A 15,067-nucleotide genomic window follows, 5' to 3' on the forward strand; every position below is an offset into this window, starting at 1 on the left:
CAACCATTCTTTTTTAAAAAACAAAAACAAGTTGCAAGATTTGTGATATGTCTATTTTATATAGAGTTTTTACCCCCGTTTTTCATGAATTATTGGTCTTAATTGTGCTCTTAGGAGCCTTTTTTAGTACTAATGTGTTCTTTGTAGTGTGTTTGTGTTCTCAGATTGATTATTGTAGGAATTAGCATATTTTGGTGCATTTCCTATTCTTTTATACCACTACAAGAGACGATGTAATTTTGGGAGCACGATCACTTTAATTGCATGAATTGGATTCTATGGTTCAAGAGCTTTCCAAGGAGTGATCGTTTGTTTAATTCCGACAAATCAAGCAGAAGTTATGATATTTTGAAGATCGGATGTTGGGCGTCAAAAGCTGATGACCGCCCGACCGGGCGAAATCCGCCCGGGTCGGTAGGGCGAGGCGAAAACAAGTGAGATTGAGGAGCTGGAATGCGCCCGATCGGGCGCGACGAAGTAACTAAGCACCTGACGACCACCCGGTCGGGTGAAATCTGCCCGGGCCGGTCAGCCGGGACTTTTTAAGGTTTTTTTTAGCGCGTGTTGCGCCAGTTTTGATGGACATATAAATACTTACCTTTTTAAAATTAAAAAGAACGTTTTATTATGAAAGAACAGACTATTACTTTTTAGGGAGCTCTTGAGAGGAAACTCCATTATTGAACCTTGAATTCTACAAGTTTTATTCATTCAAGTAAAAACTAAGTTTTTCTAATCTTTTCTTTTCCTTTATTATTATTATGTCTTTCAATTTATTTATTTTTTTCTTTTTTATTTCAATTATGAGTGAGTAGTTTTATAATCTAGGGTTACGTTGAACCCTAGCAATGATTAATGCATGAATCCCTCCCATAATCCCAATTTGATGTGATTAATGATTCTTGCTTGATTGAATTGTGTTTATTTTTATTATCATACTAGGGATAGATGATTTTGAGTTGATTCCTTATGTCTTGTTTTCAATGGGAATTGAATCTAGATGGATTTGTTGATTCAATCAAGAGTATGAATATCTCTATGGGAATAAGTAGATAGGATTACTAGGAAGTTATTTGTGATGCCATGTTTAATGTCTCTTTCTTGCATGATTCCATGGGAATAAGTTTGATTGCTTGTTTAGAATAGCCATTGGTACTCGGGAGAGATCTTTGGTAGTTATAGAGTGCATTGCTCCTTTTGAATCATTGATTATGTTTATTGGGATGAAAATTATTAATGTATTGTTCATGCTAGTGGGGACACTTAATTCTAGATGTCTTTATTGATTGATTATACCTTATGTTAGTAGTGGTCGTAGTTTAGCATTATTATTAGTTCAACATCCTTTTCATCATTGTTTGTCACTTGTTCAGTTAAATTCAGTCAAGATTTCTAGTGTTTGATACTATTTGTCCCTATGGATTCGACCTTGACTTCCCCTGCTACATAGTTAGGAGGTTAGTTGGGAAATTACTTTTGTTAGGTGCGCGATATGCCTAGTAATTTAAGAAAACAAACAACAACATTTTTCTTAAAATCATTGACTCTTAAATTATTAAAACTACGTTGTTTAGCAGATGGTGCACCATCCTCTATGTGCACTTGGATGCATGTTCCTATTCATATCCATTTCATCCCACACTTCTCTAAAAAAATATATAGAGATATAGATTTTGTAATAAGCCAAATTTGGCCGAATTTTCGTTAACCTACTTTTTTAACGTTGACTTTCTTTTAAAAATGTTTTTCCCTTCCTTTTCCCTCCATATTTACCCAAAATCTTCATTATCCTTTGATAATTTTGATGAAAATGAAGATAAATAGGGGAAAATAAAGGTAAAAATAATATATCAACGTTCAAAAAGATAGTCATGATCCTCCTCCTCCTGCCAATTGTTAACAAAGTGACGATCTAGATGATTTGGTTCAGGTTCATAATGATATTATTGAGGTATCTAAATGTTGTTTGCTGTGAAAAATGCTTGGTGATCCCCTGGATCTCCGAACTGTCATGACTAGAACTAGAGGTGGATATGAGTTGGGCTAGCACGCGGGACGGCCCGGCCCGAGTACGATTTGGGCCCGGTCGACACGAGCATGCTTGAGGCTTGGTCCGGCCTGTTGTTCGCTACGCGGGCCGCGGGCATGTCATGGTCAAGAAATTTTATTTAAGCCCCGCACCGGCACGAGCTCGCGTGGGCCGGCCCGCGGGCCGAACGCTCATTTCCTTTGTTTTTTAACTTAAAACTACCAAAAATACAAAAAAAAAACATCAAACACGGGCCAGGCCCGCAGGAGGCACGAGCCTGGCCCGGCCAAGCTGTGGACAAAATTTTAAAATTTTAAGCCGGGCCCGCCACTCATGGGCTCAGAACCCACCCGACCCGGCCCATGTCCAGGTCTAGTTAGAACTAAAGCCAACTGGAAGTTTGTCAAAGGTGATGTGCACTACTTAGAAATGGGTAACAATTGGATTCTTATTCGTTTTGCTAATCCCAATGATTTATTTCTTGTTTGGTCTAATCGTCCTCGGCATGTTCAGGGTGAGTTACTTGTGATTCAATCCTGGAAGCCTAATTTTGACCTTTTTATAGAAGAGATCAAGTGGGTTGATCTCTGGGTTCGTATTACTAAGTTCCCTGTTGATCTTTTCAATTTTGAGTCTATTTCTAATTTAGGAGCTGCCAATAATCTGGGTACCTTGATTAAGCTTGATTCTCATTCATTGCTAAGAAACAATATTTGGTTTGTTAGGGCTTGTATTCGAGTTGATATCTCTTCTGCAGTTTGTTGAAATTAAATGTGTTGGAGGTAAAGTGTGTGGTTATAATATTTGGTATGACGATTTCTCCTAGGGTTGTTCCTTCTGTGGGTCTCATGAGCATGCTATTGATTTGTGTCCTTTGCTTAATGCTTCTATGAAAGAGGTGAAAATATGTCTTCTTAAGAATCCTAAACATAAACTTTTGGCTAAGCATCTTGCTATGGCCTTTAGGCAAAAAATGCTTGGCACCAAGGCTGAGCAAGCCAATGTGGTGCAAGCAAAGCCTAAGCCTTTTGTGAGAAACCCATCCTCTTTCAACTCCAAGTCTTGTGGTTTTGTTAAGTTGAATGCTGCTGGTAAGGATTCTACTATGTCTAACAAAAAGAAGCATGTGGGTATTGTGTTTAAGCCCCCTGTTAGAACTGTTGTTGCCATTTTTGGTAAGTCTTATCCTGTTGTTGGTGAGAAAGGCAAAGGTAAAGCTCTTTTGAAAATAATGGAACCTATAGTTCCCTCTCTAGCTCTTCCAAGAGGAAGAAAAGCAATGGTGATGATGATAGCGTCTCTTCAGCTATGAAGAAATCTAGGCCATGAGTAAGTCTCTTGTTCGGGTAATTTTTTGGGTTGATTTATGAATGTGGATTTTTGGAATATTAGGGGCTCTAAAAGGAAAAATGTCTTACAAGAGGTTAAGTCTTTTTGTATTGTACTCCCTTCGTTTCATATTAATTTGCTCACTTCATTTTGGAGGAGAACCAAGGAGGAAGAACAAAAGTATGAGTGAGAAACTGAAAAGGTGGAGAGAGAAACTGAAAAGTGAGATAGAGAAACAAAAGAGTGGGTTAAAATATTAAAAAGTGAATGACATGTATGGAAAAAGAGGAGAAAATAGATGTGATATGTTATCAAATATAGAAAAAGCAACAGTGTGTAGTTTAAAAAGAAACGGACTAAAAAGGAAAGTGTATAGATTAAAAAGAAACGGAGGGATTAAATAGTATTGGTGGTATGATGTCATGTGAAACAAAGTCCCCCCATGTTTGCATTGCAAAAACGGGGATTTATTTTTGTGAAGCTTCTCCCTCTATGGGTTTAGCGGATAGTATTAGGGTTTTGTGGAAAGATAATATGATGAACCCTTTTAAGCTTTCAATGTTAACTGCTTCTCGGTTTATTGCTTGTCAAACTGAAATCTTCTCTTTAGATGTGAAATTTATGGCTATTTTAATTTTTTATATGCCCCTCCTAAGGAGAAAGAGAAAGATGAAATTTGGCGTGAATTATCTTGTTTTGTCGCTTCTATCTCTATTCCCTTTGTTATTTTAGGCGATTTCAATGAATTGAGTTCTCCCTAAGATAAAATTGGGGGAGCTTTTTTTCATGTTTCAAGGGTTCGAAGGATATCCTCTATCTTATCCGAGTTGAATGCTGTTAAATTAATTCCTTTCATGGGGCATAATTTTTCCTGGAGGAAAAAACGAATTGGCAAGAACAATGTGTTCAAAACAGTTGATAAAACTATTGCATCAGTTTATTGGATTTCGTTATTTTCTAGTGCTAAGATTAATAATCATATTTTTACATCTTCAAATCATTGTCAAGTCTCTTTCATTGTAGTGATGTACATCCCCGCAAAGCCCCTCCTTTCAAATTTGAGAAAATATGGTGTTTACATAATGATTTTGATATTCTAGTTATAAAAATGTGATGTACTAAATTTTTTGGCTCTTATATGTTTTGACTTTCTCAAAAATGTAAACTTCTTAAAGCTCATGCTAAAGAATGGAATAAGAAAAAATTTGGTAATATTTTTCAACAAGTTCATGAGGTTAATTTAATGTTAGATGACATTCAAGATAAATTGATAGTAGAACCTAACAATGAACGTTTACATAAAAAAAACAAGATAGGTTGCTAGATAAAAGAAGGAAATTGTTTAGTTTTCAATCGGAATATTGGAAACAAAATGCTAAATATAATTTTTGGCTTAAAGGGGATCCTAATAATACCTCTTATTTTCATGTATGTGCGTCTATTAAAAGAAGTCGTAATAGTATTAAAAAAATTCGCACTGTGGAAGGGATTATTATCTCCAACTCAGACCAAATTGCTGTAGAAATCACAAAGGACTTTAATTCTCGTTTTATTTCAGGTAGTAGTTGTGGCTTTGACTCTAAGGTTGATTTTGATCTCATTCACCCGATTATTTCCCAAGAGGACAGTGATATCCTAATTAGGGATTTTCTACTGAAGAGATTAAATCCGCGGTCTTTGATCTGCACTAGTCAAGTCTCCGAGTCATGATGGCTTTCCTCGTTTCTTTTTCCAAAAATATTGGACATTAGTTGGTATTTCTGTTATCGAAGCTGTTAAAGCTTTTTGCATTTCCGGGAAATATTTTATCTGAGATTAATCATGATTTCATTACGCTAATTCCAAAAATTGATAATCCGGATTGTGGTAACCATTTTAGGCTGATAAGTCTATGTTGCACTATTTATAAAGTCATTTCTTAAATTCTTACAAATCGTTTAAATAGTCTTTGGGTAAGATCATTCATCCCCTTCAGGGTGCTTTCATTCCTGATAGAATTATTCAAGATAATATTATTTTAGCTAATGAAGTTTTTCAATCTTTTAAGAATAAATGTGGGAAAGAAGGAGGATGGATAGCTATAAAACTAGATATGGAGAAAGCGTATGACAGATTAGAGCGAAATTACATTTTTGTCACTTTAGACAAACTTGGTTTCCACCCTAAATGGGTTAGTTGGATTAAAATTTGTATTTCTTCAGTTTCTTTCACAGTTTTAGTTAATGAAGTTCCTGGGAACAAATTTTCTCCCTCTAGAGGAATCCGTCAAGGGGACCCTTTATCACTGTACCTGTTTATTCTATGTGGTGAACCTCTTGCTAAACAACTTCATCAACATAGCTTCTCGGAGGATAAGAATTTAGGGTTTAAAGTGGGGAGGTCTGGCATTAAGATCCCGTTTCTAACCTTTGTTGATGATACGATGATTTTTGCGAAAGCTAATGAGGAAAGCTGCTTTACTATTAAACATGTTCTAAGTAAGTACTATGAGATTTCAGACAACTGGTTAATTTCCATAAATCTGCTTTTGAATGCACGAAAAATGTTTACCCTAGTTTGTGTGCTAGATTTAGTCAAATTCTTCAAATGGAGAATGCTTTCTCTTTAGGAAAGTACTTAAGGTGTCCCATTATAGATGAAAAAGTCACGAAAGCTACTTTTGGTGATGTAGTGGATAAATCGCAAAAACAATTAGCTAAATGGAAAGCAAATTCTTTATCCCAAGCTAGTAGAACGGTGTTGATTAATTCAAATCTTTCAGCTAGGGCTAGCTTTCAGATGCAAAGTTTTTCTCTTCCAGTGGCGATATTGGATGATATTTATAAAGTGAATACGATCTTCTTTTGGAATAAAAACCCGAATTCGGAGAGTGCAAATCTTATTGGGTGGTATAAAATTTGTAAACCTAAGTGTTTTGGGGGTTTAGGTATTAGAAAAGCATGTTTATAATATGGCTCTCCAAATGAAGCTTCTTTGAAGAATTCTTTATGATCCTGATAATTTCTGGGTAAAGATGATTAAGGCTAAGTACTTGAAGGAGGTTTCTCTTTGGGACTATTCTCCGCCTTTGAATTCGTCTTGGCAATGGAATAAATTACTTAGTTTAAGTAAAACTTTTATAAAAAGGTTAAGATGGCAAATAGGTGATGATACCCAGCTTTCATTTTGAAATGATAATTCGGTTTATCCATTTTCTATTTGTGAGGTTTACCCTATTGTAGGAAGGTATGAGAATCTTAAAGTTAGTGAGATTTTACTGCCTGATAGGAGTTGGAATTCGAGGAGTGTGCTTAATATAGTTCCTAATAACATAGCTATGGATGTTTCCATTATGTTCATCCTAATTTATGCTATTTCTGATAAATTAATTTGGGGGCTTAATCCTAATGGTATTTATTTGGTTAAATCAGGCGCTAAGCTCATTCAAGGGTATAGTATTAAGCCAGCTGAAAAGGTAAGCTTTCTTTGGATTTGAGATCTTGACATTCCTCCTAAGATTAAATTTTTTCTTTTGAAAATCTATTTAGACGGGCTGCCCACAAAGGCTAGGTTAGAAAGGAGCCAAAAAAATTTCCCTCAGCAATGCGTCTTCTATAACTTCCATTCAGAAGATGCCTCCCATCTTCTTTTTCATTGCCAATTTTCTAAGGATGTTTTTTGTGCTATGGGCCAAAATCTCGATTGGCCTGATCTTTCTAGCATTTTTAGAAATTAGTTTGTTGTTTCCATTATTTCTTCTCTGTGTTCTCTCTCTCTCTCTCTCTATATATATATATATATATATATATATATATATATATATATATATATCGGCAGGACCATATTTGTAAGCTGGCTTTTACCTGGTGGTACATTTGGTTTTCTCGTAATAGAATTTGTTTTCATCAAGAAGCGATTTCTTCATTTAGGACTGTTACCCTTATTAATGATTTTTTTAAGAACTGGAAGCATGCTAAATGTGATTTGGACTCCCTTTATGGTGTTTCTTCTAATTCGAATTTGTTTGGTGGGGGCTTTCTAATAGACCCTCTAAGAAAGTTTGGTGGTCTCCTCCCCCGATTGACTATCTCAAATTGAATTTTTATGATTCTAAGTTGAATTCTGGAGAAGATTCTTTTGGTTTTGTGATTCGTGATCACGGGGGAAGGTTCTTTTGATGGGTGCAAAGTCCTTAGCGCCTAATAACTTGATTCTGGTTGCAGAAGCTTGGGGGTGCGGGAAGGTGTTAGAGTGGCTTTATCTCTAAGAGTGAATAATATCTATATTGAGGGAGATAATTTGATTGTGATTAATTCCCTTAGAAAGTGTTTGAAAATGAATACTTTGTTTGTGACGCACGTATGGATATCTCTTCCTTTCGTGACGTTTCTTTCAACCACTGCTTTAGGGAGGCTAATCAAACAATGGACTTTTTGGCGCATATGGGTCATTCGTGCCAGACTCTACATCACTGGTTCGAGTTGGATGACATGTGTTCCTTTCCATTATCCGTGAGGATGTGTTAGGTTGGTCCTATGTTAGAGCGATTTATCTCTAGGAGTAAATAATAAAAAAGTCTCTCTGTTCGAGTCTCTTGCTAGGGTTTGAGGTGTGTCTTGGTAATCCACTGTTTCCACTTGATTTTTCGAGATTTATGATCCCCATTGGGATTGTTACTCAACTGTCATGGCAGATGATATTGCTTCTTGAATTTCGAATCTAAAGATCATGGTCGAAGAAGGTTCGACAGTTGCCCCAGATGCAGTTAAGAATGACGAGATTCATGACAAAATAAATCTTTCCCTACTAGGAAGGTTTTGACTGTTAGATCATATAATTTTGATGCCCTTAAAACGACATTAAATCAGATTTGGTTCCTTTCGAAAGGGGCGCTTTTTCGCGCAATTGAGAACGGTTTGTTCGTTGTGCAGTTCGCATGTGAGAGGGATAAGGCTCAGGTGTTGTCGGGTAGGCCTTGGATGTTCGACCAAAGTCTAGTGATGCTGAATGAGCTCGATGGTAGCCAACAACCGTCGGATATCTCGATGACGTATGTCCATTTTGGTTACGCTTGTATAAATTACGCATGAAATGTCAATCGGCAAAGCATGTTGAACTGGTGGCAGGGAGTGTGGGACAAGTGGTTGAAGTTGAGAAGGATGGGGTATTATGGGACACATCGGCTAGGGCTCGAGTGATGGTGGATGTGTCGAAGCGGTTACAAAGGGTGCAATCTTTCTTCACAAAGAAAGGTACTGCCTTGGTCGAGATAAAGTACGAGCGGCTGCCAACCTATTGATATGTATGTGGAATCATTGGCCACATTGAACGTGACTGCTCTTTAGGTGATGATGATGGTAGAAGGGAGGAGAAACAGTGGGGGAGCGTGGCTAAGAGCCTCCTCGCGACGCGATCGAAAAAAGATAGAGGAGGAAACGAAGGTTTTCTTGGGTCGTGCTCGTTGCATTAAATTTTGTGAGGCCATGCAGGGATGTCGAGAAGGTCGTTGGGCAAGAAATAAGCTCGGGTGCCCACATTTCTGTCGAGGGAGCTTTGAGTGGACCCACGGACCTCGCTGCTGCACCTAGTTCGAGGAAGGTGGTAGTGCCTTCTCCGGCGTGCCTCGGCGATGCAGCTAATTGTCATGTAAGTTCTGAGCCCTTATTTAATTTGTCCTCGGGTCATGATGGTGATCGTACTTTGACTTATAAACCAAAAAAATCGAAGCTCCTAAAACCTACTGCTGCTAATAAAGTTGGAGGGCATCATAATTCATCTATTGTGCATGTGAAGAGTGTGGAAGTTCATGGAGGTTTGGGTGATGGTAATGTAGGTTTGGCAAGGGGTATGACTATGGTGGAGTTATTAAAAGGTAAATAATGGGAGACATGGACATATATGAGTGGAGATGAGGGGAGTAAGAAAGCTACCATTGACGGAGGAGATGGATGGGGTAGAGATGGGGCTAGCCATGAGGAGAGGGGGAAGATGGGTGTATTGGGGGAGGGAGGTAATGTGGCGAGGCTCCACGAGGAGATTCGGGTTGTGGAGGTGGTGTTGGGGAGTGTTGATAAAAGGGAGATGCAAAGTAAGAGTGCAGGAAGGAAAAAGTGGAAGAAAATTGCAAGGGAGCAAGGGGAGGTTTATATGAAGAAGGGTTACAATCTTGATGGTCAGGTGTGTGGGAATAAGACGGAAAGAGATGGGGTAGGGAGGATGTGAATGCTGTTAATATGGCAAAGGGAGAAAGTCCGAGTTCTGAAATTGCAGGATGGCGTGAAGCGAGGTCTAACTTGGATCAGACCCGCCGATCCCAATGAGTGCACTCAGTTTTAACTACAGAGGGTTGGGAAACCCTTCTGCAGTTAATAGCCTCCGAGATTTAATTCGGAGGGGAGCCCCTTCTATCGTCTTTCTTATGGAGACGAAGTTGAGTAGTATGGAATTTGAGAGAATCAGGGATCGGTTGGGTGATTTTCATAGTGTTGTTGTTGATTCAGTTGGCAGAGCGGGGGGCTTGGCTTTGCTTTGGAGCAAGGATGTTGTGATTGATCTTTTATCGATGTTAGTGCATCATATTGATGTTGTGGTTCAGGAGGGTTTGGGGGATGATGCTTGGCGATGCACGAGGTTTTATGGATGGCCTGAAATTCAGAATAGACATCTTTCTTGGACATTGATGACCACTTTGTTGACTCAGTCGTAGCTGCCTTGGCTCTGTATTGGTGACTTGAATGGGATTTTGTTGATGTCCGAGAAGCAAGGGGGTAATAACAGGGATGAGTGGCAGATGAATAGTTTCAGACATGCAGTGGATGTGTGTGGCTTTCATGATATTGCTTTTTCGGGGTATGAGTTCACATATGATAATGGGTGAGAATTGGATGCTAATATTCAATGCAGACTTGACAGGGCCTTGGCTTCTATTGGTTGTTGGCTTTTCCTCATTGTCACTTGTGGTATTTAGATCGTGAGTGGTCTGATCACGCTCCGATTAAGCTCATCTTGTGGAAGCGAGTTGACAACATTCAGTTAGGGTTGAAACGTTTCGATTTGAACAGTTGTGGGTTTCGGAGGGGGAGTGTGAGGAGGTAATAGCTAATGCTTGGGTGGGAGGTGATTCGTTGGGCCGAGAGGTAAACTTGATTCATGTGCCTCTAAGATGAAAACGTGGAGTCAAGGGAAGTTCGGGAAAGTCTTTGCTGATTTGAAGAAGAAAAGGAAAGCTCTTAAAAAGCTTAATCAGGGGGGCCTTACGGGGGCGCAACTGGAGCGTAGGAGGAGGTTATTATGGGAAATGTCAGATCTTATGTCTATTGAGGAGGTCTATTGGAAGCAGAGGTCGAGAGTGCTTTGGCTCACTGAGGGTGATCGTAATTCTAAATTCTTTCATCAGCGAGCTTCGGGAAGGAAAAGGAAGAATATTATTCGATTGTTGTATGATGATGAGGGTAGGGAGCATGTTCGAGATGAGGAGGTGGGTCATGTGGCGGTGTCCAATTTCCATACTTATTGGCATATTGTGGGATTTTCTATGACTTAGATGGTGTTAGGTATTCTGAGGAGCGACCCCATTCCTGGGTATCTCAATCGCACTTTCATTGCTCTTATCCCTAAGAAGAATAATGCGGTGCATATGTCTGACTTTCGCCCGATATCCTTGTGTAATGTGATCTAAAAGCTTGAATATGAAGTTCTAGCTAATCGCTTGAAGTCTTTTCTATCCCGTATTATTTTTGTTAATCAAAGTGCATTCACTCCCGGGCGTTTGATAACAGACAATATTTTGGTGGCTTTTGAGTTGTTTCATCATATGAAGCAACTAAAGAGCGTGGAAGGTTGTATGGCGATGAAGCTTGATATGTCTAAAGCTTATGATAGAGTAGAGTGAGATTTCTTGGATGCTGCGATGCTGAGATTTGGTTTTGACACTGGTTGGATTAATAGGGTGATGGAGTGTGTTCGATCGGTTTCGTTTTCCACTAGTAGAATAAATGATATTTGCTGCGCTGATATTGCTGCGGTTTTACCTATACGCAGCAATATAATACGCAAAAAAAAAAAAATATATTGAAAATGACAATATTGCTGCGGTTCCCAACCAACACCGCAACAATAGATGTTAACGGGACAATTTTTCAAATTTAATTGACTACTTTGACAAGCTATATTGTTGCGGTTTTGAAAAGAAACCGCAGCAATACATTAAAATATTAATATTTTAATATATTGCTGTGGTTTCTATAAAAAATCGTAGCAATATAAAAATCAATATTATTTAATAGTATTTAAGATTGCATCTCTCTAATTAAACCCTAAAAAACTGGCGCCTCCCTCACCTCTCTTACTCCTATCACGCCTCCCTATCTCCTCAATCTCACGCATCTCTCTTTCCTCTCACGCATCTCTCTCCTCTCCTCTCACGCATTTCTCTTTCTCCTCTTAGCTTTAACCACCCAAAGTTTCACGCCTCTCGTAGAGTCATCGTCGTTCCGTTCCGGCGAAACCACATTCGTTCGTCGTCCCAGTCTTCGTCGTTCCTGTTCGTCGTTCGTCGTTCGTCGTTCGTCGGCGGTCCAGTCCTTCGTCGTTCGTGCGGCTAATATGCTGTACAATCCTTCGTCATTCGTCGGTTCAAGTTCGTCTTCCCAGTTCGTCGTTCGTGACTCACGAAATCGCGAAACCGGTGACCCACGAAATTGCGAAACCGCCGAGAGCGAGGCGACAACAATCTCTGTCATCACGCCAGTTGCAGCTAAAATCACCGGTGCTTCTCCACCTTGACGCGAAAATGAAACCGCGGCCCGATCTGTTTTTATTTTCTTTTTTTCGGTTATTTTTTTTCTGTTTTTAGATCTGTAAATTTTTTATTTTAGGATTTTTTTTTCAGTTACTTAATTTTTTAATATGGTGTATTTTTATTATATCTTTTTTGTAATTAATCATTTAGTTATAACTATTGTTTTTTATTTTTGTTTTTCATTTGGGGTTGAGTATGATTTATAGTATTATTTGTTTTTCATTTGTGATTCATTTTAGAGGACTTTTTTTATTCACTCATGATATGTCTATTTTATACAGAGATTTTACCTCCGTCCCTCACTCATTATTGGTTTTAAATGCGCTCTTCGGAGCCATTTTTAGTACTAATGTGCTCCTTGTAGTGTGTTTGTATTTTCAGATTGATCATTGTAGGAATTTGCATATTTTAGTGCATTTCCTACTCATTTATATCACTACAAGAGATGATGTACTTTCGAGAGCACGAGCATTGAGTTGGAAGACTTTTGAAGCAAAGCGAATAATAAAAGAAGTAGAAAAATGACTCCAGTCCACTCTTTTGATTATATCTCAAGTTATACAAATCCAAATAGAGTGATTTCAATTGTGTTAGATTCTACATTTCAAGAGCTTTCCAACGAGTGGTCATTTGCCTAATTCCGACGAATAACGAAGAAGTTATGGCGTTTTAAAGATTGAGATTTTGTGCAGTCTGACGACCGCCCGGCCGGGCGAAATCCGCCCGGGCGGTCGGGCGAGTTTACTTAGTAATTTCAGACGATTGAAAGAGCCAAGGAGATTTCATGCGGGCCCGACCGGGCGAAATCCGCCCGGCGGTCGGGCGAGGCGAACGAAGACCTGCTAAAGGCGCCCGGTCAGGCGCGACGAAGGATTATAATACTGACGTGACCGCCCGACCGGGCGAAATCGCCCGACCGGTCGGGCAAGACGATCTTTGAGCGTTTTAAGCGCGTGTTGCGCCAGATTTATGAGACATATAAATACTATTTTCTTAGAATTAGAAATTACGCCTTTTTACTAGAGAATACATTTTATAACTTTTTAGAGAGCTTTTGAGTTTATTCCTTTGTTGAACATTGATTACTACGCTTTGATTCCTTCAAGTAAAGACTAAGTTTTCTTAATCTCTTCTTTCCTTTCATTATTATGTCTCTTTAATTTGTTCATTATTTGTTTTGCTATTTCAATTATGGTGAGTAGTCCATTAATCTAGGGTTAAGTAAAACCCTAGCAATGATTTAATATGTGAATTCTTCCATTAATCCCAAGTTTATATGATCAATTGTTCTTGTTTGATTGGATTGTTCTTATGCTCATTATCATACTAGGGATAGGTGATTTTGATTTGACTCCGTATATCTTATTTTCAATGGGAATTGAATCTAGATGGTTTTGTTGATCCAATCAATGGTATGAATATCTTCTATGGGAATAGTTAGATGGGATTGCTAGGAATTTAATTGTGATGCTATGCTTAATGCCTCTTTCTTGCATGATTCTATGGGAATAGGTTTGATTGCTTGTTTAGAGTAGCCATTGGTACTCGGGAGAGATCTTTGGTAATTATAGGGTGCATTACTCCTCTTGAATTCTTGATTATATATTTGGGATGGAAATTTTCATGTATTGGTCATGCTAGTGGTGATGCTTAATTCTAGATGTTTTAGTTAATTGATTATATCTTGTGTGTTCTTAGTAATTATCGTAGTTTAGTGTTAGTCTTAGTCAACACCTTTTCATCATTGTTTGTCACTCGTTTAGTTAAATTGAGTCAAGATATCTAGTGTTTGATACGTTTGTCCCTGTGGATTCGACCCTGACTTGCTCTGCTACATAGTTAGGAAGTTAGTTAGGTAATTACTTTTGATAGGTGCGCGACACGCCTACCAAATTTTGGCGCCGTTGCCGGGACTAACGGTATTAGATTAGTTTATCTTTGATTTATTTGGCTAAACTGTCTTTGTTCGATCATTGTCACTCTATTTGCTGTTTGATCTCTTTTCTTTCAGTCTTTTTGTTGCATGCGTACTCGTAGCAAGGGTCCACAAGATCTGATTACTCTTGATCGCGAGATCGAAGCTACAGCAAGGAGATTAGGAGGTCGAAGAAGACAACAACAACAAGAACCAACAATGGGAGACGAAGCACCACCAAAGTCTCTACGGGAATATGCTATGCCCGATGAGACCACCACCACCATAACAGACCACAACCGCTGCCAATCATTTTGAGCTCAAGCCACAATTATCCAGTTTATCTCACAGGATTCCTATGCGGGAACACCCAAAGAGAGCCCTACTGATCATTTGGCTAATTTTTTAGAAAAATGCAATACTTTGAAATTAACTAATGTTTCTGACGATTTAATTCGGTATTGTGCTTTTCCTTTTTCTCGGGACGAAGCAAAGGAATGGTTTAAGGGAAGAAGTGAGGAAGATTGCCACATGGCCAGAACTGAAGAAGGCTTTCTTTACAAGTTCTTCCCTCCTATGAGAACTTCCAAGTTCAGAAACGAGATATCTGGCTTTCAACAACATGAATTGGAGTCTTCTATGAAGCATGGCAGAGATACAAGGCTTTGCAAAGGCAGTGTCCACACCAGGCATTCCTGAGTGGCTGCTATTCAGACATTCTACAATGGTCTGAAGCATGAAGTTCGAGTTCTATTGATGCCGCATCTGGCGGTACTTTCATGGCAAAACTCCAGAAGCGCGAAGACATTGTTGGATGATATGGCTGCCAACAATTACTTGAATGACTGGAGTATATCTCGTGGAGCCCCTAAAAAGGGAGGTAAGTATGAGGTTGATGCTATTGCTACTTTATCTAACACTGTGCAGGTTTTGGCAGCTAAGGTTGACCAATTGAGTAGCAGATCAATAGCACCTGTTTGTGAGATTTGTGAAGTGCAAGGTCACTCATTTAATG

The 15,067-nt window shown here is 38.8% G+C and overlaps 1 protein-coding gene and 1 non-coding gene across 2 annotated transcripts in view; both read right to left on the minus strand.

The window, feature by feature from the left end:
- The window catches only part of LOC104887614 (protein DOWNY MILDEW RESISTANCE 6-like), a 40,217-nt gene that overhangs the window by 11,755 nt on the left and 13,395 nt on the right, over positions 1 to 15,067 (minus strand). The window lies entirely within an intron of this gene.
- On the minus strand, positions 14,641 to 14,746 carry LOC125495394 (small nucleolar RNA R71). Its single transcript, XR_007272031.2, has one exon. It is a non-coding gene; the product is annotated as a small nucleolar RNA R71 (small nucleolar RNA).

The sequence above is a fragment of the Beta vulgaris genome, chromosome 2, assembly GCF_026745355.1.
Source record: "Beta vulgaris subsp. vulgaris cultivar EL10 chromosome 2, EL10.2, whole genome shotgun sequence".
In the NCBI taxonomy this organism is placed as follows: domain Eukaryota; kingdom Viridiplantae; phylum Streptophyta; class Magnoliopsida; order Caryophyllales; family Amaranthaceae; genus Beta; species Beta vulgaris.